Genomic DNA, 17,287 nt, shown 5'->3' with positions numbered 1-17,287 from the left:
CGCAGGCTGCTATAATCCTCAACAATGAACCCTGATGGGCCTCCTCTGGGAATGTTGTAGGGTCGGGGCTGCCTGGGGGTTTACTTAGGTCATCAGCTGCAAAGGCTGCAGGGTCCTTTACAGAGCAGACCATGGGGACTGCAGTGGCTCTGCCTTCTGGCTGATAACAATTGCCTCCTGCTTCTTTCATCTTAGAGGTCTCAGGACTCTCAGGCATGCCATCTTCCAGCAACGCTTTCTGTATGGTTATTCTGGGCGTTTTTTCTAATTGTGTTCCTGAACACTCTTAATTGGGCACTTGAACACTCCAAGGGCTATTTGCCTTGGATAGCTGTACAATTGTTGGTCTTGCCTTTGTTTTTGTGTTTTTTTTTTTTTTTTTGGGTAGGCAGGCAAAGGCCTGATATCAGTCATCTCGCTGGTATCACTCCCCTAGGACATCGTTTTGATGATGCAGTAACAGTATCATGGAATAATACTTGGGCAAGCTGAGGTGAGAATTAGAGTGTTTAGCATGTGGGAGGAATGTGAATTGCTTTGGTCACAGGGTGGACTGATGCCTGTTGCATTCTCCAACATGGCTGTGACAAGATCTCCTATCCTACATTTTTTTCTAACAGTGTGATCTTAACTCTTCTCCATTGAACCTACTGTCTTATGCTTCCTTCTGTTGAATTTTGGTAGGCATGCGACTGTGCAGAAGCAATGCTGTTTGTCTTCTGAGTCTATAAGAGGTCATCAACACTGCATAACTTCTGCCTGCTCCTCCTCTGGAAGTTTCAAGTAAACCAAGCATCCACATGAATTGGCAACCCCAGCTGAGAACCTTATGTCTAATGTCATCCACCTTTGAGGTGACGCCTACCCTAACCACTCACTGACTGTATCCTTAGGAAAGCCTGGCAGGAGCCTTGGGAGCCCAGGCAACATCCAGAACCATAGAGATGATAGGCAGATGATTGCAGTTTTCATGCGTTATTAAGTTCGGGGGTAGTTCATTTTGTGTGCATTAATAGTACCTAGGATACCAACTTAGAGAAGGAATATGGAAGTAGAAAGTCAACTATTGATAGTAGAATCTGGGTCAAGTTTATATTTCTTGCAGTGTTTTTCCCACTCGTCACTGTTTGATATTATGGTAAAATAAAAAGTTATAAAGAGTATGTGCAAATGTACAAAAGGTTACTGACAGAGAATCAAGGAGACTCAATAAGCGAAAGGTTTTACCATGTTCTTGTATTAGAAAACTTAACATTGTGAATATAACAACTCTCTCCAAATGAATTGAATACTGTGACAATCAAAATCCTTGTGAATTTTGTTGACATTTAGAAGCTGTTTCTAATGCAGATGGACATTCAAAGAGGCAAAAAAACAATGATGGTAATCTTACACAATAAGAACAAGATCGGAATATTAACACTTTCCAATATCAAAGCTTATGTTAAGTAACAGGAATGAAAACAGTATAGTATTGGTGAAGGCTGAGACAGTTAACCCTGTGCAATGAGTCAGAGAATCTGAAACCATGTCTGCATATATATAATCACTCAATTTACAATAGAAGTGCTACAGCAATTGTCTCAAACCATTTGTACAAAAAAATCCTTTAGATTGGATAATTAACAAACAATATAAATTTATTTTTCCACAGTTATAAAGGCTGTGAATTCCAAGGTCAAGACGCTGGCAAACTTGGTGTCTGGTGAGGACTGCTCCTGCTTCCAAGATTGTACCTCGTGGCTGTGTCGTCACATGTTGGAGGCGGAAAGGCAAAAGTGGCAAGTCTGTGTAAAGCCACCTTACTAAGCATGAATCTCATTCAGGAGTGCTGAGCCCTCATGACCTAATCACCTCCCAAAGGGTCTACTTTCTAATATTGTTGCCTTGGGATTCAGTTTTAACAGGAACTTTGGAGATGACACAGACATTCAGGCCATAGCAGTGATGTAGTAGAAAAAAAAAAAAAAAAACTGAATTATATTGGATCAATTGTATATCCATATTACATTAAAATGAATCTTAACCTCTTCCTTTTACTTCTACATTGATACAAATATCAACTCTAAATTAGTCAGAAATTGAAATGTGAAAGGCAAAATAATAAAGCTTTTAGAAAATAGTATAAAAAGATATGTCATGAATATGCATGTAGGAAAGATTTCTTAAAGAGAATATGCAAAACACTAAGCATGAAAGAAAAGACTAATAAATCAGTTTGCATTAATATATTTTTGTAGCTTTAAAGAAATAAATTGCAAAATGTTATTTGATACATACGTATAAAAGAAATAAACTACATTGGGAGATAGGAATGTGTGATTGTGGATAACCTCAAATGATATATAAGTTATTGCCCCAGCTTGCATTTTGTGAGTTAGAGTCACAGGAGCTTTACATTCACGTAATGGAACATTACCATTAATCACCAAATGAATGACTGAGTTTTGAATAAATAAACAACAAAGAGTCGTAGATGAAACTGCATCATGATCAAAACATTGTAATTAACAGATTATCATGGCTGAGTATTATTAATTGAAATAAACAAATGTAATTGCTTGATTTTTAATTAGAGGAAAAAAACAAAATAAAATATCCTGCAATTTTTGAAGAAAATTTCTACAAAATATTTTACATAATCAATAGAATGAAGAAAAAATACCAGGACCCGGATGAAAATGGAACGAACATACTCATTCATACTCATTTCACTCAGATATAACAAGTGAAAAGGTAGCATGGATCTATCAACACTGCTGATCTATGAGAAAATAAAACTCTAAATGTACTTGTTTAAAAAAGCAACTAAGGGGCAGGACCATAGCAACCAGAACTGTCCCTGCAAATGAGCAAATAAGTAATATAAAACTTGGAAGAACAGTCTCAGTTCACAAAGTAGAGGTATATGACGTTAAATAAAGAAAATAAAGAGTGAAACAGACAGAAAAACAGAATTGAAAGTCAAGCCCAATAATGAAATATTTCCCTGTATACTAGTCATTAGAACAGGGGTGATAAAGAGAAACATAATTTAAAATATGTATGCCTCTGTTATATATTCATGAGTGCAAATTAAACAGACTCAGAAATCTAGGCAAAATTTGGAAGCAAACACACAGGTGATTTTTCCATGTTAAAAAATCAAGATCCAATAAAAATCCAAAATCTGAGGGAGGTTTTTTTTTTTTTCAGAGATAAAAATCAAGCTTGCTTCAGCAATGTAGTTTGCAAGCGCAGTTCCTAGAGAACAACGTAGTGATAGCTACATAACCACAAAAAGTGATTATGCCCATGCTTGTGAACTAAGGAAATGATCAAATATGAAGGAAATGTGCAATTCTGAAAATACACATCAACATAAAGTTCATGAACATGTAAAAAAAATAGAAAATCTTGAAAGATTTATTTTGATTCATCAAGAGTTTAAGCAGCATGCTCAGGTAAAGGAAGCTGTGCCTTGCAATTTAAAAGGCTGTTGGTGGCTGGGAACAGTGGCTCACGCCTGTAATCCCAGCACTTTGGGAGGCCGAGGCAGGTGCATCACTGGAGGCCAGAAGTTTGAGACCAGCCTGGCCAACACGGTGAAATCCTGTCTTTACTAAAAATACAAAAATTAGCCAGCCTTGGTGGTGGGTGCCTGTAGTCCCAGCTGCTTAGGAGGCTGAGGCAGGAGAATCGTTGAACCCAGGAGGTCAAGGTTGCAGTGAGCCGAGATGGTACCACTGTGCTCCAGCCTGGGCGACAGAGTGAGACTCAATCTCAAAAATAAAAAATAAAAATAATAAATAAAAAAATAAAAATAAAAGCCTGTTAGTAAAACTTCTGGGTTTGGTAAACACATTGAAGTGCTGGCAGGTGGTTGCCTGGAGGGGACATGGAAGCTTTGCACCATCTCACCCTGTCTCAACCTACCCCCTCATCTTGCCATATGCATCTCTTCAGTCAGGCACTTCCTGAGTTTTATGCTTTATAACAAACCAGGAAATGTAAGAAAAAAAACAAAACAAAACAAAACAATCTTGCTGGAAGAAATCTTGCTTGATTGGTAGAAATGATTAAACCAAAAATCTAAATCAGTTGAAAATTCACTTATAAATGCAAGTCACTGTATAGGAATAATTCTTGAAATATAATGTATGTAATATGATACCATGTAATTATAATCTAAAAAATCTAAATAAAAATGATAATATTCCTTATGCAAAAACATAAGCAGAGTCAGGGTGAAGGCAATAAAAGGAGCAGTTTTGCTGTTATGCTAATTAAGTATATAGTGAAAATTAATGATCAATTTTTTCTTGACTTTAGAAGTACAAAATTGTAGATTCATGTAGGCTTAATAAAATTAAAGTATGCGTATATCATTTTCTTCATGTTTATCCTTAAAGGAAAATTTAAGACAAATAAAATAAACTATATTAAAAATATGAGTAAAACAAAAAAACAAAGTGTAAAAACAAAATCATAAAAAGCAACACAGTGGCATTAATACCAACACATCTGGATTCTACACTGTTGTGAAGGCCAGAGTAACACGTGTATTCACTCCCCAAGGGAAGGGAATCCATGTTAAATCAGGACAACTGAAGCACTAATGTTCTCTTAACAAAATCTCTCATCAGACTAACCACTGACCAGATGTTCAGAAGGGACTAATTGCTCCCTATCCCACCATCTTAAAAAATATTGCCTGACAGCAGAACAGTAGATAGAAAATAAAATGCAAATATTTTAAACTCAATTTGTGAAGGGCAATAAATAAATATCTCACAAGACATGGTAAGGATGTTAAGGGCTTCCACCGTGGTCTTGGGGTCCCAGCCTGGTTCCATCTCCCTGGATCTGGAACTGATTTCACTGTCACCATCAACACCATGGAGGCTGAGGAGACTGCAACGTGCTCCTCTCAGCAGAAGGATGAGTTTCCTGAAACAGAGACACAGACCTGAACACAACTTCCTGTGTTTTCTTTGAGACTGTAGATGCGTATGCAAAACGTATTTTCTTTGCATTTTGATCCTTCCTATATTTTCCCTCTGTTTTGGTTAGAACTCACTCACAGTGGTCATTTATTAATAAAATATACTTTGTCCTATTGTATGAGATTCATGGGATTGATTCAACCAGGCATTAAAAAAATCTGCCTTCTTGAGGTTCTTCTACTTTATGTGAGGAGTTTCGACAACCAATAAAACAGTTAACTAGTAAAAGGAGTAGACATTAGCGTCCCAGTCACTTCCAATTAGGGGTTCTTGTCCAGAAGTTTAGGAGCCCAGAAAGCTAAAGATAGGCACACAGCATGAAGACAAGGCATTCCTTCTCAATTTCTTGTTCCTCCCACAGGAAGTTCTTATTTTTCCTTATATAGCTCCCCATTTTAATTTTGATTTGTTTTTCCTAGCTTGAGTCTTGAGCCAATCCCTCCTTCTGTAACCCAACTTCCCCGTGTGGTTCTCAGCCTGTACCTTCCTCTCAATAACTTTGGGAGTGAGTCGGCATCCACAAGGCAGAAACTGGAGACCCTCATTTATGAAGAGTGGGAAAAATTAAAAGAGTAATGAATATCCCTGAGCTACCTCAGATTTATTTTTTACATCCTCAAATATTTCAGCTGTTCTCAATACTCATTCACTAAGAGATTCTTTCTTCTTACTACACAGCCTAATGTTACAGCCACTTTGGGAAACGGTCTGGCAGTTTCTCAAATGGTAAAACATGCAATTGCCATATAATCCAGCCATTCCACTTATAGGATTATACACCCCCAAATGAAAACATATGTCTACACAAAAAAGTGTATGAATGCCCATAGCAGCAATACTCCAAGAGATAAAAACTAGAAAAAACAAATACCCATTAACTGATACATGGAAAAAGAAAATATGGTATGTATATGCAATAGAATATTATTAGGTCATGAAAAGAAATTAAGTACTCACAGACATTATAACATAGCAATACTCGGCATACATTTTGGTAAGTGAACTAAGCCAGTCACAAAAGACTGCCTATAGTGTGAATGTGTTTATGCGAAATGTCCACAATAGGCAAATCTAAAAAACATAGAAAGTAGACCCTTGTTTGCCTGAGATGGGCAAAATCCAAGTGACTGCTCATAGGCCCAGGGTTTCTTAAGACTGATGGAAACGTTCTATAAGTGATTCATGTTATAAACCCTGAATATCTGAGACAAGTCTCAGTTAATTTAGAAAGTTTTTTCCAAGGTTAAGGACATGAGCCTGTGACACAACCTCTGGTACTAAGGACAGGTGCCCAAGGTAGTCAAAGCACAGCTTGGTTTTATACATTATAGGGAGACATGAGACATCAATCAATATATGTAAGATGTGTATTGGTTATGTCCAGAAAGGTGAGACAACTCAAGCAGGGAAAAGCCTTCTGGGTCACAGGTAGGTAAGGCAAACAGTTGGATTCTTTTGAATTTCTGATTAGCCTTTCCAAAGAGGCAATAAGGTATGAATTAATCTCAGTGAGCAGAGGGATGATTTGAATAGAATGGGAGGCAGGTTGACCCTAAGAATTTCCCAGCATGACTTTTCCCTTTAGTTTAGTGATTTTGGGGCCCCGTGGTTTATTTTCCTTTCACAATGTGATTATTGCATAACTCTGTGAATATACTAAAACAATTAAATTGTTCAATTTAAATTGAACAAATACATGGTGTATCAATTATATCACCATAAAGATGGTCATTTTAACCATAAGATTCTAAGAGCAAACAGAAGTTGGGCAAGAAACATGAAGACTGTACGCAAAAGATCTATTTATTGGATGTGCATGGGACCCATTGTTCTGAGATAAGGTTTGCAAATTTTGATATGATCCAACTTTAGAACTAGTGACTGACAGCTTTTTCCTTAAATGGGGTCACCAGAATTCTCTGTGACGCTCTTCCTCAGAATGAATGACGGTGAACAACTCTCATCACCTGTCTACTTGAATTTTACTGATCTCATTTCTATGAATGATATAGCAAGTAGGAAAAATACTATGTTTTAGTTTCAACTTTCAATGAGTAAAGTTGGCAGAGGCTTCAGTGCAGTCTTGGGGTTAGAAAATACTTTGAAGCAAATTGTTCTTGCTCTGTAAATATTACCTAATTTGTTTCATAAATTTAGAGGCACTAAGAATCACTGTTAAGTACAATTCATTTTCAGTAGATTGGAATTTCAATTTTTCGCAGGACTAAAAAGACAGGGTGGTGATTCATGTGTCCCTGAGATCATTAAGACTTTGTGAAACTTGTAAATTGTAGAACCTCTTATATTTGTTGAGATGAACTTATACATGATATGTGAAAATGAATCTATATTATGAAATATAATTTGATTAGATTCTTTGAAAAATTCATTTGAAGTTGATTAGTTGAAAGGACATTATGCTTTATAGATTAATTTATTTAATATTTTTTGTAGAGTAAACTCCACATATAAAAAACATAACATATTCACAGTATGTACATTTACAAGTCATAAGTGTCCAACTTGATGAATTTTCAGAGTGAACACACATGGGTGACCACCAACCATACCATGAAACAGAACATTGGCTAGCCACAATTACCCATCTCCCTTCTTATAATCCTGGTGCCCTGTGCCCTCCTTTCCATTCCACTCTCAAGACCCTGGCATGCTAGGCCTGTGATGGGAATGGCAGCCTGGTAAATCTCCTAAATGCCTTCAGGGACATACTTCATTGTCTTGATGAATAGAATCTGCCATCCTTATAAGTCTACTATTCTCTGTATCGAATGTTCACTTGACCACATCCTTGGTGTACTCCCTCAAAAAAGCTTTTTCATTCTTCATGATCTGGCCAGACTGAGAAATTCTCCAGTCTTTAGGTTCTGGTTTCCTTTTGATTTTCTTTAATTCATATCTCTCTTGTCACCTTTTATTGTAAGCAGTCAAGAGAAGCCATGCTGCACCCTCAACCCTTTGCTTAGAGATTTCTTCTGCCAAACATCCCACTTCATCACTCTCAGGTTCTGCCTTCTACAAAACACTGGGACACAAACACAATTCTGCCAAGTTCTTTACCACTTGATGATAAGAAGTGTCTTTCCCCGAGTTTCCAATATCATGTTACTCATTCACCTCTATTCCCCAAAATAATGCCCTTTATTGTCCATATTGCTGCCAACATTGTCTTCGCAACAATTAGACAGTCTCTAAGGAGACTGAGGCTTTCTCTACAGCTCTGCTCTTCCTCTAAGCCCTCACCAGAGTCACCCTTTGTGGTCTGTTGGTAGCAATACAGGCTTTGCCAGTACACACCTCTAAATTCTTCCAGCCTCTACCCATAGCCACTTCCACATTTTAGGAGTTTAGGAGTTGTGACCGCAGCACCCCACTTCGCAGTAGCAATTTCTGTCTTCCTGTCTTAGTGCATTCTTGCTGCTATAACAAAATACTCAGACTGGGTAATTTAAAAACAGTAGAATTTTATTTCTCATAGTTCTGGAGATGGAAGTTCAAGATCAAGGCACTGGAATATTTGCTGTCTGGTGAGGGCCTATTCCTTGTAGATTCTCCCTTCTCTGCATCCTCACATGGAAGAAATGTAAAAAATAATCTACCAGACTTTCTTGTGCACTTTGATAAGGGTGCGCATCTCATTTATAAGGGGAGAATGAGATGTTTCCTTGTTGCATGAGGCATGAGAAATATATTTTTAAGCATCCACACCTATGAGTCTGATCAAATGTTGTTGGCAATGAAATTGTTCTAAAACCTGGCTGTACAACTAAGTCTGAGGAAAAAATCAAGAATCACAATAAAACGTTTGTGGCAATTTACTCCTTGCAACTTCCAAATTTTCAAATAGAGGTAATCATGTTAAAAATCCAGGGGTCACCAAAGCAGCTGTCCATAAAAGAAGCAGCTGGCTTGATCAAAAGAAAAAGAAAATACCTATTGTGTTTTGAAAGGTTTTGTTTCATGCTAACGAACACTGTGGGACACACACCACTATGCTGATAAAGTGATAAAGTGTCAAGTCTTCAGGCTCCAGGCTGCTGATGGTGAGAGTAAAGTCCATCCCAGGCACACAGTCACTAAACCACACTGGATGCTAGTGACCCTGGTGGATGCACCACAGATGAGGAACACGGGAGCCTGACCAGATTTCTGCTGACATCAGGCTAAGGAACTGCCAGTGCTCTGACTAGACCCATAGATGACTCAGGCTCTTTTTCCTGAAGACAAAGACATGGAGGCGGGACACTGCATCAACATAACCTCTCTGGAAGTACCTGAGATTGGAATACAACATGAAAGTCACCCACATAAACTGCATCAAGTCACTCTCTTTCTAGTACAACCAGAATCACTGATCTACATTGAATGATAATTATTATTCTTGCTCAGCAAGAGGTGCCAGATCAGAGGAACCAACAAGGTGGATCGAGTTTCAGTGCAGAGCCATTTCCTCTTCCCCTCACCTGGGAGCCAGAGTAATAGGAGGCATGGCTGAGTTGGGGCTTCCATGGTTCCCTCTGTGTCTGAACTGAGCAATTCCTCCCCTGAGGTCTGACCCAGGCATTGACATGGGCTCTGGACAGCAGGGCAGCTGGGAGGAACGTGCAAAGAGGCTGGGGCAGGGGCTGGGCTTCCACCTGCCTCCTCTTCTCTGCACTGAGCAGCCCGTGCCCAGGAGGTCAGGTCAGAAAAGGCTGTTGGCTCAGCATGAGGGCAAAACTTCTCCCCTGTGGACACAGGTTTTTTTTTTTTTTTTTTTTGACCAAGTTTAGCTCTGTTGCCCAGGCAGAAGTGCAGTGGCAGGATCTCGGCTCACTGCAGCCTCCATCTCACGCGTTCCAGCGATTCTCCTTTCTCAGAATCCCAGGTAGCTGGGATTACAAGCACGTGCCACCACGCTCTGCTAATTTTTGTATTTTTAGTAGAGACGGGGCTTCACCGTGTTGTTCCAGGCTGCTCTCGAACTCCTGACCTCAGGTGATCCACCTGCCTCTGCCTCCCAAAATGCTGGGATTATAGGCATAATCCCTGCCCTCTTGCCTCATCAATCACCCAGAGTCAGACAGATGGTGTGTATTACAAACCTGTTGGAAAAAAATAATAGAAGCCTGTGGTTTCTTTTCTCTTTCTTCTCCCAGTATCCCCAGTCATCTCCCTTGGTGCATGATTGAACCTGGCTGAAAAGTTGTTAACCAGAAATTCATTGTCCAAAGACACTTTTCCTTTTCAGCTTGGTTATCTTTCCTATGAAACATCTTAGCTTCACTCAGCCGCACCATTCTTTGGAAGATCTAGTAAAGGACAACACTCAATTAGGCCCAGCACTGTGGGTACAAGGATGACCAGAGCTGCACAGAGAAGCAGACTCCAGGCTCACTCTTCAGTGTGTGATTCCACTCCCTGCAGACAGTCGATGGCGCTGTGCAGCAGGCCAGGAAGAATTCCTTGGGGCATCTTCCATTCTCTGTGCCACACCACGCTGCATAATGTATCCGCTCACCGAGACTCAGGCTCTTTTCTGTTTAAATGGAAATCTCTGTTTACACTCCTGATCTACGCAAGAATCTAATCTGGGGTTTCCTGTGTTCCTCAGAATTGTGAACATGTGGTAGTGAGGGATGTTCCCCTGAACAGGTTGAGAAGCTCTTTGGGTTGCATTCTATTTGAAATCATTAATAAAAATTGCAGAAATTTGTTTTCTCTCTTATCTAATACCTAGATAGTGTATTCAGTTTTGCTTCTGGGCTAAGAAGAATGAAATATTAATTATCTGACTCCTAAAATAATCTGATAAGTTTTGTCTTTTAAATAGAGAGTCAATAAATTTAGTATAGTTATAACTAATGTAGTATATATTATTATATATCATATTATATGTAGAGAGAGAATGTGATCAATTGCATACAATGATACTATATTATTATTATATGCTTTTGGAAAATACCACCTAAAATATCACTTGAGACAAAGTCCATGCGTTAAACTCTGAGAATTGTGATTTGCCTTATTTCCTGAAGAATGAATACGAAAAATGAATAAAAGAAGGAAGAGGGAACGTTGTCCATATCACAAGCAGTTTAATCCACTCTTTACAATCCTTCCAGACTTCTAGACATGCAGACTCCTGGGAAGAGTGGCCCTCGACTGAGCACCTACTGTTTACCAGGCACTCCTATTACACTGGGATACAGCAATACAAATAAACAATGGCCCCTGACCCTATAAAGCTTAAGTTCTACTAGAGAGAGTCAACCTATCAAGTGTAAAATCATAAAGAAGTAAAATAGATCATAAGTCAGAATGTGAAATGTGTTTCCAATGAAAGCACGGAGTAGGGTGTCCTATTAAAACATTTAGGAGGATCATTAAGAAGGGAACCTTTAGGCCGACTTTGTGAGTGAGTGAGCCCAATAGGGATCTGGAGAAAAAGCATCACCGCTGAGGGACCAGTGAGACTAAAGCTTCAAGGATGGGACTGTATGAGGCTTGTTTGGGGCAGAACCGGGAGACCAGGGAAGCAGAATCCTAGTGAGTCAGAGGGCAGAGCCATAAAAGGTATTGGAGAAGTAACAGGGATGATTCAGGGCAGATGGGGCCTGGTAGGCATCAGAAGGACTTGGGCTGTTACTCTGTGTGATGTGAAAACTTGTGCAAGATTTTGACCCAGGAGAAGCGTGATTCGTCTATTTAAAAGACCACTGTAGCTACTGAATTGAGAGTAGACTGCAGGTGGGTGAGATTAGGGATATATATCAAGTCTAAGATTATCAACTCCACCTGTGTTAGTTACAAGGTGTTCTGTGGAATGTGTTGAGCATGAAATACCTCTAAGTTCTCTTGTGGTTTTTTTGTTTGTTTTCATTGAGAATTTTTTTCTCCACCTTCTGGCACTCAGGAAGAAAAGCTTCTCATTTCCTCTTAGGCTTCTTGTGAGTAACCAAGATTTTGCTCTAGTTCACATTTCCTTTTCCTCCTTGTTCGCATCTTCTGAAAGGAGATGCCCCACCTGTTCCACTTCTAGGAGTCTCAACCTGCTATCCAAAGGCCTCAATCTATTTTTTTCTCTTTTGTCTTCATGTTATTCTCTTGTTTCTTTGTCACTATCTTAGCAATAACATAAAATAACACGTTTTCTTGTGATTCTTAGCTATGAAAAATGACATCTTTATCACACTCCTTATCTTCATATCAATCAATGAACTTATTAAACGATGTTAAGAGATGAAATCATGTGCGCAGAGAATTGCATGGGGACTACTCCACTCTCTAGCAGCAGTCCTGGGGCCTCTCACAGAGTGTCCCATCCAGCTAGCCCTGCAGAATCCCTAGCTTGTCATGCATCTCACTGACATCTGTGAATCAGATTTTCTGATTAGAATCCTGGCTTACAATCTGATGACCTTGGACACATTTTATGACCTCTTGTTACATCAGTATCTTCAGCTGGAGGATGAGAATAAAATACACTTCTCATATAAAGACTTAGCTCAATTCATGACACACAAAAACCATTCGTTTATATTGCATCCATACTTATCTTTGTTGATGTGAAATTGATAATTCAAGACATTTATAGGAGATTAGAAAAACTTGGCCACATGGTTCTCCCATGGAGGACCTATTTCCCCATGTTTTGGATCTAGGCTGGGCTCTGGCCTTGCTTTGGCCAGTAGAATGTGGTAAAAAGAAGTCTGTGCCCGAGAGCCCAGGCCTTGCAGCTTTCACCTCCCTCTTGGAGTGTAAACTCATCTAACCTATTAGGAGAGGTCACGGAGTGGAGACCCAGGTGCCAGGTAACCACCAGCAGCAACTGCTGAAAGTGGGTAAAGTGGTTAGTGACATAAAGAGGCATTGGGGGATGATGAGCAGTGGAAATGGTCAGTAGGAAGAAATATTTTATCTGATATTTGTCTGATATTGTTCAGAATTGCCAGTGCATGTTTCTAACAAGAAGCACTTTTATTATTAATACAAAAATGTCTGCAGACACTTCATATTTGAAGGCCTGAAGCTGAGCTGGCGTGCTCCCAGTGGCCTCTCATGTCCCTAAGAGGAGCTACAGCCAGCACTGACTGACAGGCAGGTGGGTGAGGCCAACAGGAACTGCCCACCCCACTGACCCAGCTGACTGCAGCTGCATGAGAGAGTCCAGGACAGGCGGCAGGTCATAACAAATAGTAAATTGTTGTTTCACTCTTGTAAGTTTTGTGGTACTCTGATACACTGCAAGAAAATGGAGAAATAATAAATTAAGCCAGGTGAAACACCTGTCTAGAAAAATAATTTGGCGTCACTCCCCCTTTGCCTCTTCTCCTCTGTAGATCTGGTATAATGTGAGGAAATAACTCTTCAGTTTGCCCCTGCATCAACAGGTCAGAAATCACAGACTCTGGCCGGGCGCGGTGGCTCAAGCCTGTAATCCCAGCACTTTGGGAGGCCGAGATGGGCGGATCACGAGGTCAGGAGATCGAGACCATCCTGGCGAACACAGTGAAACCCCGTCTCTACTAAGAAATACAAAAAATAGCCGGGCGAGGTGGCGGGCGCCTGTAGTCCCAGCTACTCGGGAGGCTGAGGCCGGAGAATGGCGTGAACCCGGGAGGCGGAGCTTGCAGTGAGCTGAGATCCGGCCACTGCACTCCAGCCTGGGCTACAGAGCGAGACTCCGTCTCAAAAAAAAAAAAAAAAAAAAAAAGAAATCACAGACTCTGAGAACATGGACATGTACACTGTGGACCCTTTACACTCTCAGGTTATGGCTCCTTCATGAAGCAGGTGTCTTTGCACCAGGGCAGAGTCTTCCATCCAGAAAGGGTGAGAGGCTGACTGAAGTGCTGCTGGCAGTAAAACATCCCGACATCTTCAGCTTTCAATCTGGATGGCAAGGGAGAAGTAAAAGCCAGAGCCACTTCTATGGAATCTGGGAGGGATTCCAGCAGCCCAGGGAGAGTCCCCAAAGCTGGGCAGCCTGGGAGCCTCCTGGAGTCTCTGTTGGTACCAGACCATGGAGCTGCCTATATCTGTGCTGCTTCTACAAGCAATGGAGAAAAAGTCAATTCCATATGCTGCTGACAAACTCATCTCCAGATGCTGTCAGGGTCTCTGGAGACTGAGTCAGGAGGATCTACCCCCTCCATCCCGCAAGGACAACCTGTTCAGGCAGTGTAATGCATTGCTGCTCCCAAAGCATTGGAAGAAACTTGCCCTTTTTCTTAAAAGGCCGATGCCACGCTTAAGCATGACAGATATTAGTACCCCAGGCCTTCCCACCTTTCCTGTGTACAAGTGTCCAGATAGAAATGGCTGCAGAGGTGTCATCAGGACCAGGGTAACTATGAAAGGGCATACAGCATGGTGCAACCCCACCCTGAGGGACCAATGGGCAGGTTCATTCTTCACAACCTGACCAGGACCTCAGTGAGCCTCTCAAGAGAGGTAGACATGGAGTGGGAGGAGGGACAGAGTCTCTGTGGTCCTAAGGGAGACAGGACAAATTTAGGGCTGTGGGACCCTCTGCCTCGTGGTAAGCCCTGGACTCTATGCCTCATTTTCCTAATAGAGAGCAAAGGCAAATCACCTCCTTATGTCACACTGTAATTTCCAAAGCATGTTTTAGCCCATCATTGCTGGGTGCAAGGCTAAAGTCCCTGCTCATGGTCTGCAGGGGGAAATGCACTCATCCTGAAAGCACGTCACCAGGAGGCAGAGGAGCAGGGCCAGGAAGCACATCTTGGAGTGTCCAGAGGACCTGCTGCTTCTGGACCTAAGAGCAAGGGAAGTGTGGTTGAGCAGATAGTTCCTGTCAGAGCTGCTCTAGAAGCAGGGCCCATGCCCCCAGGGTTAAATAGACACAGGTTTCCTTTGAGCCAATTTGCCTGCCTGGTGACCTGAACCAGTGCCCCTCTCCAAGAGCCTCGCAGGGCAGTCAGGCTCACTCCACCTGTGGCTGCTAAGGGGCGGTGGAGGTGGTGGGGATGCCTCAGGTCCCACAGAGGCTGAGGCTGGACTGAGCAGGGCCAGTGATGCTGCCCCGTTCACAGGGCTCCTCTCTAGAGGCTGGAGCAGAGGTCACCCCAGAGCCAACCAGATATCTGTAGAGAGGTCACTGGACATTCTGTTCCTTTGGAGATGGGCTTGTTCTGCTTTAAGCTCTAAGTGGTTGCCAAGGAAACAGCTGTTCTGAGCTCAGACCAGGTAGTCGGAGATCCCAGGAGTCCCCCAGCTCTCCTGTGTTCATAAGGAGCCTCTGGGACCCTCTGGCCTTCTCCATCACAGGAATCGGTTAGGAGACAGATGAAAGAAGTGGGCGGAAAGTGGATCTTCCTAACAGCTGTCAGCAGTAGCTGAGGCCAGGGGAGGGGAAGGTGGGCCAACATTTGATTTTTGTGTCCCAAATTGTAGAAAAAATTATACTCCTAAACTAAGAGGATAAAACATTATACTCCTAAACTAGGAATTTCTTCCAACTACTGGGTCAAGATCTGATTCTCATACACTTTGCAAACATCTCAAAATACCTCATAAACTTAGCTCAGAAAAATACAAACAAAATGAGAGTCATTTCTATACTTTGGACAATTTTGTCACCTCACTCAGTCTACACCAAACATATTTCCTTAGGGCATGGAAAGAGGCAAGTGGGAAGCAAAGGTGGATCCTATCTGAGTCAGTAGACACCCAAACCTTCCATAAGGGCCAAGGAGGCAGGCTTTTGAAGATCATCAGAGTTCCTGAGTCACAGCCCATGATTGATTGTTGTCTATAGAGACAGCTTCTCCAGATGGCTGAGGGCTGCCTTTGGCTGTGTCCTTCCTTGGGCATGATGCTGGGGAACAAAGGAGGTCTCTATGCCAACTCTGAGCAAGGCCCTCCTGTGGGTGCCTCTCCAAACTCTGAACCTGGACATAGGTGGCATTGGATGCACTTATGGAAGTGAATTCATGATCTGCGATCATGAGAAAAAGGAAAAGAAGTGGGGTGAGGTGAGAGAGGCAGTATGGTGTGTGCAAAGAGTGGACACTTTAATAGTTTAATACACTGAGTATGGTTCCCAAAAGGCCAGGTCCTCTTGCTTGGAAATTGTGAATGTCTTTCTTATTTGGAAAAAGGGCCTTTGCAGGTGTAAATTAAGCATATTGAGATGGAGCGATTAACCAGGTTGGCCCTAAATGCAATCACAAGTGTCTATCCTCATAAGAGAGGCAGAGAGAGATTTAACACAGAGAGAAGAGGAGGCAAAGTGACCACAGGGGCAGAGACTGGAGTAACGTGGCCACAGGCAAGGCAAGCTGCAGTCACTTGCCTTGGAAGAGCAAGAGCAGACTCTCCCCTGGAGCCCCTGGAGGAGCCTGGCTGCCAACACCATGATCTTGGCCTTGTGAGATTGATTCTAGGCTTCTGCCCTCAGAACTATAAGAGAATGCATATCTGTTGTTTTAAGACACCAAATTTTGGCAATTTATTATAGCAGCCCCTGAAAAATAGCACAAAAAGTGCTCAGGGAAAATCTAGACTAAAGGTCCAATAGTCATTTGCTATTTTCTTGTTCAACTTTCTAGTGCTACACATAAATAGATAGGTAAAAGACTTTATGGTGGAAATAAATGCACGTGAAACCCATAGCCCACAGTGGGGCACCTATTGTAGAATTAATAATGATGCCTTTGTGTTGAAAATGACATCTGACTAGTCATATCTTTTAAAACTTCTTCATTCTAGTAGATTCAGAGGTGCACAAAACCCAGAACTGAGTACTCTTCTCTAAAAATCTAAAGATAAATTTCACGGCACATCATCTGGTTAAACCCTCAGGACTGCCCTTGATATCTATAGGGCACCACTTCAGAGATGAGGAGATTGTTCATCCGAGGGCATGGGTGATTTGCACAAAGTCACATGGTCAGCGAGTGCTGGGACTGGGATTTGAGTCTACGTGTGTCTGACATTAAGTCGGTTCCTTCCACATGGACATGTCCAGCCACAGATGATCCCATAACCTATAAAATGGTAGAAGAGACAAATCCAAGATGCTATGAAATTCACAGTTCCATGTTGCATCTGCCTCATATTATGCAACCCTAACATTAAACTAAGCACCTTCTGCAGTTTCTTCTACAAAATGCAACTTTCTCCAAGCCTTTACAAACTCTAAATGGCTTTATTTCAGAATTGGGGGCAGGAGCACATCTTGCCTTGGCCTGAGCCCTTCCTCCTTTCTTCTATTTGTTTCCATCTCTGACTTTGTCCTTCAATCTCAGATTGTGTCCTGCAAATCTAATTTATTC

Source organism: Theropithecus gelada, chromosome 13 (genome assembly GCF_003255815.1).
Source record: "Theropithecus gelada isolate Dixy chromosome 13, Tgel_1.0, whole genome shotgun sequence".
Taxonomy (NCBI): domain Eukaryota; kingdom Metazoa; phylum Chordata; class Mammalia; order Primates; family Cercopithecidae; genus Theropithecus; species Theropithecus gelada.
The sequence above is the reverse complement of the archived record's forward strand: the minus strand, read 5'-3'. Positions refer to the sequence as shown.